Raw genomic sequence first — 13,140 nt, 5'->3', positions numbered from 1 at the left:
ATATTAAACTTTTCTGTGTCAAGCAGATTCCCTGGATTGGGGTTCTTATGGGGTAACACATATCCTAGTGTTCTTGTAGCTTTTAAAGTGCTTTAATAGTCGGTAGAAATTAACACATATTTGAGCATGAGCATTACCCGTATCATAAGCCTTATCATGAGCCTTAAAATCACGAGCAAGCAAAATATGGTTGCCAGATAACTGTACTAGAACTATTCTAAAGTTCGTCAGATCCCAGGAAATAATAACTGGGATTATGATTGGGATAAGGATTAAGGTTATGACAATAATTTAATTTCGACTGATGTTCATTGCATGTAAAATATCACATTGCTCAAAAACATAATCCAAGCAGGGGTACATAAACCGATACCTTGTTACTAAATTGTTTACGTAAACTTGTGTTGTAATATTAGAATCTGATGACATGGTTCTAAGGGGGAATTAATGTCCTGTGGATGAAAGGTAGAGGTCACTTATGTCAAGACTAGAACTTGGAGATGGAGAGAAGAGTGGCGATTTGAGAGAAAATTGTCACGTCATTAATTCGAATCAAGTACATGTAGGTTTATAATGTTATAAAGGTAAAATACATACAAGTGAAAAAGTATAATAGAAGAAATAGGTATAACAAAAATTAATGAAGAAAAGAAAAAGGAATGGTAAGATAGAAGAAGATGAACATAATGAAAAGAGAAGAAAAAAGACACATACGAGTATAATATATCTTCCTGTGCTTTTTATTTGATGTACACCGCATCGAAACTTCAGTCTTATGCGCTTTATAAATGAAATTTATGTTATGTTATGTTAATAATGCCGAAATTGCGAAAAGATGACAAAACATATATAGAAAAGTGACAAAACTGAGAATGAGGAGAAATTAGTAATATTGGTGTCCAAAAAGGTACTGTTGACTTGATATAATTGAATGAAAATAAAGACCTAAAATGATATAACGACAAAGAGAATAGCATTCGCTGCTTGGAAAACAACCAACTTATCAGTTTGTTTTGTGTCAAGCTTAGGCCTAAAAGCAACACCGGGGAAGTTCCCTTTTACTTCATTGTTTTGTAGTCGGTATTAACCTCGCAGTGTATTTACCTTAAATAGCCAGTATTACGTGCACGATTTGACTATTTCAAAACAAAGAAATGACTCCGGGAAAGTCCCCTTTACTCTTTTATATTATTTAAATGCAAGCATTACATACACGATTTTCTGAAAAATGTATTTTCAACTTGGAATTGTCAAATGGCTTAAAGCAAGGTTTGTTTCAAGTACCATCAAGGATGAAGCGGCTCGATATTCAAGCATTGATTGCTAAATGATTTCCCCACTGTACACAGGAGCAAACAAAACAATAGTGTACATCCGAGTAGCATTCATAAAACATTTGACTACGTTGCTCTAAATAGGTTAAGTGCAGAGCAACATTGAAAAATGAACAGACACTCGAGTTAACGTAATCTTATAGTGAATCAAGCATGTCAAGTTCTCCACTTTACAATGTCTTTTGATTTCATTACGTAAAGCGCAATGCAACCAACATCTTTCTCTTATATTGATCCTGACAGACGTATATATTTGTTTCAGTGGAATACTTAAATCTTAAAAGACATCGTATGTTCCAACTAATCGACAGCTCTAAACACCCAATTGTATATCGTACCAGGTTAGTCTAGACTTTCAACATCGAAGGGAATGTATTAAACTTTTCTGTGTTAAGCAGATTCCCGAAATTAGGTTTCTTATGGGTTAACACGTATCCTAGTGTTCTTGTAGCTTTTAAAGTGCTTTAAATCAATATAGCTTTTCTTTTTTTGGTGAATAGTCGGCAGAAAAGTGTCCAATCAACACGTCACGTATTTCAGCATGACAATGAGCCATATCATAAGCCTGATCATTAGCTTTAAAATCATGAGCCATCAGCGAAATATGGTTGCCAGATAACTGTACCAGAACTGATCTAAAGTTCGTCAGCTCCCAGGAAATAATAACTGGGTTTATGATTGGGATGAGGATTAAGGTTAGGACAAAGGTTAGAAGTCTTAGAAAGGAGGTAAATGAAAAGGAAATTGTGAGCTCACGAGAAAAAAATTAGGCTGTGTTTTATCAGATAGTTTGTAGAGTGACAAGACTAGTCTGGGAGACAGTGTGTAGTGTGCCATGAAATAAACAAGAAAACGTGTATAATTTCTCTGGTTAGTTCTTACCTATAGCATGCGACGTGCGCGCTACGCGAATTGAACCGATATATTGGGCTATTCCAGTCATGCACCCCTTATGAAAGACATTACCTTAATCTCTTGTACAGAGAGTGTCGATTGGAGGATCTTGTTAAACCGAAAATATATACTTTATTTTGTTTATGCGACTCATGATTATATAATGCATCTCATATGTTATTCATGAAAATGCTAGATTTGATACTTGATCTGATTTATTCCACACAAGGAATACGTCAAGATTACAGAAGAGGTCACTAAAACAAATTACCCAGATTTCTTCTTTATAGTGACATATTTTCATTGCATATATAATTTCGTATTTAATCAAAATTATAATCCAAGCAGGGACCCATACACTGATACCTTGTCACTAAGCTGTTTACACAGAGGACGTAAACTTGTGTTAAAATAGTGTAATATTAGATTCTCATGACATAAATCTAACGGGAATTTATGTCATATCGATGGAAGGTGGCAGACACTTACATCAAGGTTAAAATCTGGAGATGGAAAGAGCAGTGGATATTTGAGAGAAAACAAACACTTCATTATTCAGAATCAAGTACACGTATGGTATAATCCGAAGTATAATAAGTATAATAGTAAAAGAAGAAGGCAAAGGCGAAAAAAATAGCAAAACGAATGAACGTCATGTGAAGCGATTCGTAAAATAATACAAGAATGATTTAGAATAATTTTACAGGCTACTTCTTTTTTTGAAAAACACAAGAGGATATTTTTGCACAATGTCAAATATGGTTGTTTGACACATGCTTTCTCGAAAAATTCTGTAAACATCGATTATATTCACAAACGTTGTAAAATGTCACGAGTGTCGTTGGATCTTAAAATCGTAACCTACATGTACTTTGATTATTATCCTATGCAAGCAAAATATTTCAAATATTCTCCTTTGAAAATAACTGATTTGAACTACATGGTCGTTTGCATTGTCTAAACAAGGCATTGTCAAAATATAGGTTTATTTTGTCAAAGTTTTTTGAAATTTAGAGCGGTTAAGTTCAAACTTTCTCCCTTTTCAAATTACGGTGCATTATCATTCATTTTTCGGATCTTCAGAAGTAATGATATAAATCAAGACTTTGGATTTGTATCCCATATGTATGATAAAGTATACGAATGTCAACGGACAGATACATCAAAACCGTTGATTAATCGTTGGGCACCAGGCACAAACAATCATCACTTTCCAATTGTAGGCACATAAATCATGATGGTGGGGGATTTTGTTTGATCTGGTGTATAATTCGTTTTGTTTATACGACACATGATTACGTGTTGCATCTCATATGTTATTCATGAACATTCATGATTTGCTACTTGATCAACTTTCTTCCACCCACGGAATATATGTGACCGTCCACGGCGAATGAGCCGTAAATTTTGTTTTATTTCGTGTTAAAAAATAAACATCATAAACTTAAAAATGGTATATCATTTGACTTCAAACGATATCCAGAAGCGGGGTTATGGTTTGTTAAACTTTGCTCCTTCAACAAAACTATAGCTTTTTACGTTTTTATATGTGTCTCTTTTTCCACATTGTGGGCAATAAATATCAAACAGTCATAATTGGCGGTCATTTCAAATCATCCCCAAGTCAACGAGGTTTAAGAAAGTTCTCTCATTGTTAATTGTTGGTTATGCATACCTGTACAAAATACAATGCCTGGTAACCCACCACTTGAACAGAATTTAGCGATATAAGCAAACAAAGACCAGAGCTATTAAAAGTTCTATAGCCATCTAAGGTAGAAGCTTATTATCCACTTCAACAATAGGATTATTGATTTAGTTTTTGACTATCGAAATGAGGCGGATGTCGGGCCAGCTTAAGTTACCGATGAATATGACCTTCGTACACATTTTACACCGTATCTCAGAATACAATTTAGGGAATTTACGGCTCATTTGTGCTGCCGGGTCACATATCAAGATTTATAGAACCGGTTCATTCAAACAATCTAATCATTGCATATAAAATATCACATTGATCAAAAACATAATCCAACAAAAGCAGGACACATAAACCGATACCGTGTCACTAAGTTGTCAACGTAAACTTGTGTTGCAATATTAGAATCCGATGACATGGTTCTAAGTTGAATTTATGTCCTGTGGATGAAAGGTGGAGGTCACTTATGTCAAGACTAGAACCTGGAGATGGTGAGAGGAGTTGATATTTGAGAGAATAATGTCACTTCATTTATCTGAATCAAGTATGTGTAGGTTTATAATGTTATAAAGGTAAAATACATACAAGTGAAGAAGTGTAATAGAAGAAGTAGGTGAAACAAATGAAGAAAAGAAAAAGAAAAGAATGGCAAGGTAGAAGAAGATGAACATAATGAGAAGAGGAAAAAAAGACACATATGAGTATAATTGACGAAATTGAGAAAAGATGACCAAACTTAGAAAAAAGCGACAGCACTGAGAATGAGGAGGAACTATTGGTAATATTGGTGTCCACAAAGGTACTATAAAACGATCATTACAAAGGGATTAGCTAGGCTGCTTGGAATACAACTAAATAAACAGTTTGTTTTGTATCAGGTTCAGCATAAAAGTAACCCAAGGGACTAATCAGTATCAATATCATTATACCTTAATCTTTCAAAACAGAAACATACACTAGGGACGTTCCCTTTTACTTTATTGTTTTTAGTCGGTATTAACCGGAGAGTAATTTCCTTAAATAGCCAATATTATGTGCACGATTTGGCTATTTCAAAACATAGAAATAACCCCTTTTACTCGTTAACAAATGTAGTCAGCACTATATTATTTTAATGCAAGCATTGCATACACGATTTTCTGATAAATGTATTTTCAACTTGGAATTGTCAAATGGCTTAAAGCAAGATTTGTTTCAAGTATCATCAAGGATGAAGCGGCTCGATATTCAAGCATTGATTGCTAAATGATTTCCTCACTGTACACAGGAGCAAACACAATATTGTCTATATCCAAGTAGCATTCATAAAACATGAATGTTGCTCTAAATAGGTTAAGTGCGGAGCAACATTTAAAAATGAACAGACACTCGAGTTAACGTAATCTTATAGTGAATCAAGCATGTCAAGTTCTCCACTTTACAACGTCTTTTGATTTCATTACGTAAAGCGCAATGCAACCAACATCTTTCTCTTATATTGATCCTGACAGACGTAGGCCTATATACTTGTTTCAGTGGAATACTTAAATCTTAAAAGACATCGTATGTTCCAACTAATCGACAGCTCTAAACACCCAATTGTATATCGTACCAGGTTAGTCTAGACTTTCAACATCGAAGGGAATGTATTAAACTTTTCTGTGTTAAGCAGATTCCCTGGATTAGGTTTCTTATATGGGTTAACACGTATCCTAGTGTTCTTGTAATTTTGATAGTGCTTTAAATCAAGATATAGTTCTTTTTCATGTCATAAGCTTTATCATGAGCCTTAAAATCATGAGCCAGCGAAATATGGTTGCCAGATAACTGTACCAGACCTATTCTAAAGTTCACCAGATCCCAGGAAATAATAATTGGGTTTATGATTGGGATGAGGATTAAGGTTAGGACAAGGGTTAGAAGTCTTAGAAAGGAGGTAAATTAAAAGAAAATTGTGAGCTCACGATAGTTTGTAGAGTGACAAGACTAGGGAGACTCTGGGAGACAGTGGGCAGTGTGCCATGAAATAAACAAGAACACGTGACTAATTTCTCTGGTTAGTTCTTACCTATAGTATGCGACGTGCGCGCTACGCGAATTGAACCGATATATTGGGCTATTCCAGTCATGCACCCCTTATGAAAGACATTACCTTAATCTCTTGCACAGAGAGTGTAAAATTCAAATTCAAAGGTAACACTTTTTGAAATCTCTCGCACAGAGAGTGTCGATTGGGGATTTTGTTAAACCGAAAATATATACTTTATTTTGTTTATGCGACTCATGATTATAATAATGCATCTCATATGTTATTCATGAAAATGCTAGATTTGATACTTGATCTGATGTATTCCACACAAGGAATACGTCAAGATTACAGAAGAGGTCACTAAAACAAATTACCCAGATTTCTCCTTTATAGCCACATATTTTCATTGCATATATAATTTCGTATTTAATCAAAATTATAATCCAAGCAGGGACCCATACACTGATACCTTGTCACTAAGCTGTTTACACAGAGGACGTAAACTTGTGTTAAAATAGTGTAATATTAGATTCTCATGACATAAATCTAACGGGAATTTATGTCATATCGATGGAAGGTGGCAGACACTTACATCAAGGTTAAAATCTGGAGATGGAAAGAGCAGTGGATATTTGAGAGAAAACAAACAACATGTGTCTCTTTTTCCACATTGCTGGCAATATATATCAAACAGTCATAATTGGCGGTCATTTCAAATCATCCCCAAGTCAACGAGGTTTAAGAAAGTTCTCTCATTGTTAATTGTTGGTTATGCATACCTGTACAAAATACAATGCCTGGTAACCCACCACTTGAACAGGATTTAGCAAAAGCAAACAAAGACCAGAGCTATTAGTTCTATAGCCGGCCATCTAAGGTAGAAGCTTATTATCCACTTCAACAATAGGATTATTGATTAGTTTTTGACTATCAAAATAAGACGGATGTCGGGCCAGCCTAAGTTATCGATGAATACGACCTTCGTACACATTTTACACCGTAACACAGAATACAATTTAGGGAATTTACGGCTCGTTTGTGCTGCCGGGTCACATATAAGTAGTAAAAGAAGAAGGCAAAGGCGAAAAAAATAGCAAAACGAATGAACGTCATGTGAAGCGATTCGTAAAATAATACAAGAATGATTTAGAATAATTTTACAGGCTACTTCTTTTTTTGAGAAACACAAGAGGATATTTTTGCACAATGTCAAATATGGTTGTTTGACACATGCTTTCTCGAAGAATTCTGTAAACATCGATTATATTCACAAACATTGTAACATGTCACAAGTGTCGTTGGATCTTAAAATCGTAACCTACATGTACTTTGATTATTATCCTATGCAAGCAAAATATTTCAAATATTCTCCTTTGAAAATAACTGATTTGAACTACATGGTCGTTAGCATTGTCTAAAGGACGCATTGTCAAAATATAGGTTTATTTTGTCAAAGTTTTTCGAAATTTAGAGCGGTTAAGTTCACACTTTCTCCCTTCTCAAATTACAGTACATTATCATTCATTTTTCGTATCTTCAGAAGTGCAAATATAAATCAAGACTTTGGATTTGAATCCCATGTATATGATAAAGTACGAATGTCAGCGGACATACATCAAAACCGTTGATTAATCGTTGTGGCACCAGCCAAAAACAATCGTCACTTTCTAATTTTTAGGCACATAAATCATGATGGTAGGGGATTTTGTTTGATCTGGTGTATAATTCGTTTTGTGTATGCGTCATATTATAAATGTTGCATCTCATATGTTATTCATGAACATTCATGATTTGCTACTTGATCAACTTTCTTCCTCCCACGGAATATATCAAGATAATGTAGAACAGGTTCATTCAAACAAATAATATAATTTCGCCTGTATATTTTCATTGCGTATAAAATATCACATTGATCAAAAACATAATCCAAACAAATACGTTGCCACTATAAATTGTTTATGTAAACTTGTGTTGCAATATTAGAATCTGATGACATGGTTCTAAGGGGAATTTATGTCCTGTAGATGAAAGGTGGAGGTCAGTTATGTCAAGACTAGAACTTGGAGATGGAGAGAAGATTTGAGAGAAAATTGTCACGTCATTAATACGAATCAAGTACATGTATGTTTATAATGTTATAAACATGATAAAGGTAAAATACATACAAGTGAAGAAGTAATAGACGAAGTAGGTAAAACGAAAATGAAGAAAAGAAAAACAATGGTAAAGGAAGAAGAAGATAAAGCATAATGAGAATAGAAGAAGAAAGATACATATGAGTAAAAGTGACGCATTTGAAAAAAGATGATAAAACTGAGAAAAGGGACAACACTGAGAATGAGGAAAAACTATTGGTATTATCGATATCCAAAAAGGTGCTAGTGATATGACTTATAAAGGTACTATAATTGATTGCATAATAATAATCAACTTATCACTTTCTTTTGTGTCAAGTTCAGCCTAAGAGCAACCCAATGGACTAAGCAGTATCAATATCATACCTTAATCTGTCAAAACAGAAGCATACACAACGAAAGTTCCTTTGCTTTGTAGTCGGTATTAACCTCGGAGAGTATTTTGCTTAAATAGCCAGTATTATGTGCACGATTTGGCTATTTCAAAACAAGAAATAACCCCCTTTACTCTTTAACAAAAGCAGTAAGCATCAAAGTATTTAAATGCATGCATTACATACACGATTTTCTGACAAATGTATTTTCAACTTGTCAAATGGCTAAAAGCAAGATTTGTTTCAAGTACCATCAAGGAAGAAGCGGCTCGATATTCAAGCAATGATTGCTAAATGATTTCCCCACTGTACACAGGAGCAAACAAAACAATAGTGTACATCCGAGGAGCATTCATAAAACATTTGACTTCGTTGCTCTAAATAGGTTAAGTGCAGAGCAACATTGAAAAATGAACAGACACTAGAGTTAACGTAATCTTATAGTGAATCAAGCATGTCAAGTTCTCCACTTTACAATGTCTTTTGATTTCATTACGTAAAGCGCAATGCAACCAACATCTTTCTCTTATATTGATCTTGGCAGACGTATATACTTGTTTCTGTGGAATAATAAATTTTAAAAGACATCGTATGTTCCAACTAACTTTGAACCATTAGCGTCAATTTACACTCGCTATCTACAACCCTAAACATCTACTAGTATATCGTACTAGTTCAGTCTAGACTTTCAACATCGAAGGGGATATATTAAACTTTCCTGTGTCAAGCAGATTCCCTGGATTAGGTTTCTTATGGGGTAACACATATCCTAGTGTTCTTGTAGCTTTTAAAGTGCTTTAAATCAATATAGCTTTCTTTTTTGGTGAATAGTCGGCAGAAAAGGACCCAATTAACACATATTTGAGCATGAGCATTACCCGTATCATAAGCCTTATCATGAGCCTTAAAATCATGAGCAAACTAAATATGTTTGCCAGATAACTGTACTAGAACTATTTTAATGTTCGTCAGATCCCAGGAAATAATAAGTGGGATTATGATTGGGATGAGGATTAAGGTTATGACAATAATTTCATTTCGCCTGTATGTTCATTGCATATAAAATATCACATTGCTCAAAAACATAATCCAAGCAGGGGCACATAAACCGATACCTTGTTACTAAATAGTTTACGTAAACTTGTGTTGTAATATTAGAATCTGATGACATGGTTCTAAGGGGAATTAATGTCCTGTGGATGAAAGGTAGAGGTCACTTATGTCAAGACTAGAACCTGGAGATGGAGAGAAGAGTGGCGATTTGAGAGAAATTGTCACTTCATTAATTCAAATCAAGTACATGTAGGTTTATAATGTTATAAAAGCTTATAAAGGTAAAATACATACAAGTGAAGAAGTATAATAGAAGAAGTAGGTAAAACAAAATTAATAAAGAAAAGAAAAAGGAATGGTAAGGTAGAAGAAGATGAACATAATGAAAAGAGAAAGAAAAAAAACACATATGAGTATAATGCCGAAATTGCGAAAAGATGACAAAACATAGAAAAGTGACAAAACTGAGAATGTGGAGAAATTAGTAATATTGGTGTCCAAAAAGGTACTATTGACTTGATATAATTGATTGCAAATAAAGACCTAAAATGATATAACGACAAAGAGAATAGCATTGGCTGCTTGGAAAAAAACCAACATATCAGTTGTTTTGTGTCAAGTTCAGCAACAAAACGAACTAATCAATATCAATATCATTATACCTTTATCTTACAAACAGAACTATACACCGGGGAAGTTCCCTTTTACTTCATTGTTTTGTAGTCGGTATTAACCTCGCAGTGTATTTTCCTTAAATAGCCTATTTAAGCAGATTTCCCTAATTGGGTTTCTAATCCTAGTGTTCTTGCAGCTTTTAAACTGGTGCTTTAAATCAAGATATCTTTCTTTTTTGGTGAACAGTAGGCAGAAAAGGGCCCAATAAACACGTATTTCAACAAGAGCATGAGCCATATCATAAGCCTTATCACGAGCCTTAAAATCATGAGCCAGCGAAATATGGCTGCCAGAACTGTACCAGAACTGTTCTAAAGTTCGTCAGATCCCAGGAAATAATAATTGGAATTATGATTGGGATGAGAATTAAGGTTAGGATTAGGGTTAGAAGTCTTGTTGGAGTTGTGGCCACTATTCTAAAGTTGCTAGCTTTTGTTGCGGCTAATAAGAAATAGATGCAGGGGATAGTGATCTTTGAATCTGAAACGTCTATAACCATAACTGTACAAGAACTGCTTTAGATAGCTTTATTTACAGTATATAACAACACATGATCCAAGACAATAAAGCTAAAAGGCGGATGGTCCGAAAAGAACAGAAATTAGATATCTGTCTTTGCAAACAATCTCTGGTAAAAATGTACTGGAATCTAAAATGTGAACTTACTTGATGTCGACGTTATTTTAAAGGTAGTTTGTGTAAGTCGACGGATCCCGGTCTCGTCACTACCTAAGAAAATTGTGATTATAAAGACATCCTGAGAAAGGGGATTTTTTTTGCGTTTCAAAATTTGTTATTTAGGATTGTAAGCACTGGCAAGATCTTGTTTTCTTTTCAAGTTTGTAACTTCTTTTGCGTTTATTTCCAATAAAGAATTGTATTATTCTGTCATGTTTTGTTTCAAAAGGTTAATTAAAAGAAAATTGTAACCTCAAAAAAAAAAAAGAAAAAAATAGGCTGTTTGTATCAGATAGTTTGTAGAGTGACAAGACTAGGAGACAGCGTGTGTAAATAATCAAAAAATTGTGTCAGTAGCTTACCGCCTAACGTCATCATGTGTTGACATGAAATAAACAAGAAAACGTGACTAATTTCTCTGGTTAGTTCTTACCTATAGCATGCGACGTGCGCGCTACGCGAATTGAACCGATATATTGGGCTATTCCAGTCATACACCCCTTATGGAAGACATGACCTTAATCTCTTGCACAGAGTGTGCAAAATTCAAATGGATGGAGGCATTCATTCAGGTAACACTTCTTGAAATCCACACGCCCTGTGGGGAAGATTAAGGTCGTGTCTTTACATAAGGGTGTACGGATTTTAACTGCAATAGCACATTAACATGATCATAGTGGGTGTATATAACATGTACAATAAGATAATTAATGTCAGACTTGACTCAAGGCGTTTCACGTTTTTCTCTAAGGGACGCACCATTTGATACTCAGGGGGAGTAGGAAGTTTTCAACAAAAAAACTTCCCCCACTACATGAGCCAAAAAAAAACTTTCCCCACCAACACTAAAAAAAAAAAAACCTTCCCCACCTAACTGTGTATAAATGCATAAAATTAAAAGAAAAACTTCAGCCGCCTTCGGCTAAAAAAAAAAAAAATTTCTTCCCCGACCCCAACTTCCTACCCCCTGAGTATCTAATGGTGCGTCCCTAAGAGTGATTATATGACGAAAAAAAAAAGAAGAACTGGAGCATGCCGACACACCTGCTGGAAAACTTTGTGTAGTTTGGCGTTTGTCTAGACTAGTGCTAATTAGGTTGTGTGTAAGGTTGCCTTTTATCAATGGTAATTGTTTGTGGGAATCGCTGAAAATGCACGTTAGTTGTCGACGCGTAAATCTAGTATGTAGAAAACTGCGGGGTGGTGGTGGGGGTGTGGCGGCCAGTATTGGCACAATTTTGACGTCATCATTGGTTCAGTACGTAAATACGAAACGTTGAAAATAATTTGTATTCATTTTTTCAAGCAATATTGAGCTTATAGTTTCTTGTTTTTTTAAAGGTATTTGACAAAGTAGCGAAAAATGTGAAAAAAACATTAATCAAATGTTGCTAAATATTGTCAGACCCAACAAGTTTTCAACTTCCACTCGAAAAACCTGATGATAAACACTTAATTCTTTACAAATTTGGTCTTGTCCAGCGATATTTTTTATAAAAAGCTTTAAAGCGTCGGGTACCATAAACTTTTTGGAATCAATTTGTTTAAATCAATTTTGTGCAATGTTCTAGTTTTAATAATTAGATGCGCTAAAATAGTATTTATTTTAAGTACAGACCTTCCAGATAGAAGTCGTTACTCTGAGTTTCACACCTAAAGGCGATCGTCAGACGACACGTTGGAGAAAATTTGGCTGGATAACTATCTCCTTTGAATGGAAGAATATACATTCCATGGTTTCAAGAGCCAAACTCTTCCAGAGTCGCCCTGTACTATCATATATATTCAAAGAGTGTTCAACTGCATAAAATGAGCCTAAATAACAATATTATATTAATCATGTACATTGTTAGATTACCTTTTGAATAGAGTCCTAATCCCAAGACTGCATGAGCAGTCCCTTCTTGGCTGATATCGCATTGGCCACGAGGCATGGCCACCATCGTCTGGGTTTCTGTAAACGGAACAAGAAATAGCGCCACCAGTTTTTGAAGTGAGTGATGTCACATTCTAAACTTTTGACTCGGCTGGTTCTAATACAAATATTGTCACTCGATCCCTATTTCAGGATTTAAATCAAAGTATCTTTTCTTTTTTCGTACTACATGTCGTATTATTAAAAGACCTACCGGTACAATATGTGCTTGTCCAGGCTTAAACTATCATCACAAATATTATCACAAATTTGTGGTCGCTGCATGTGAGACCGATATAGGTAGGTATACTCTCATTCAAAGTTACATGTTTGCAAGTAATAGCGAGGTCGCATGAAACACGAACGACAAAAGCG

The 13,140-nt window shown here is 34.7% G+C and overlaps 1 long non-coding RNA gene across 1 annotated transcript in view; it reads left to right on the top strand.

The window, feature by feature from the left end:
- Positions 1 to 13,140, top strand: part of LOC140167286 (uncharacterized) — a 180,843-nt gene that overhangs the window by 28,833 nt on the left and 138,870 nt on the right. The gene's annotated exons all lie outside the window — the stretch shown is intronic.

The sequence above is a fragment of the Amphiura filiformis genome, chromosome 13, assembly GCF_039555335.1.
Source record: "Amphiura filiformis chromosome 13, Afil_fr2py, whole genome shotgun sequence".
NCBI lineage: Eukaryota > Metazoa > Echinodermata > Ophiuroidea > Amphilepidida > Amphiuridae > Amphiura > Amphiura filiformis.
Note: the sequence above shows the minus strand (reverse complement) of the source record. Positions and strands in the feature narration are given on the sequence as shown.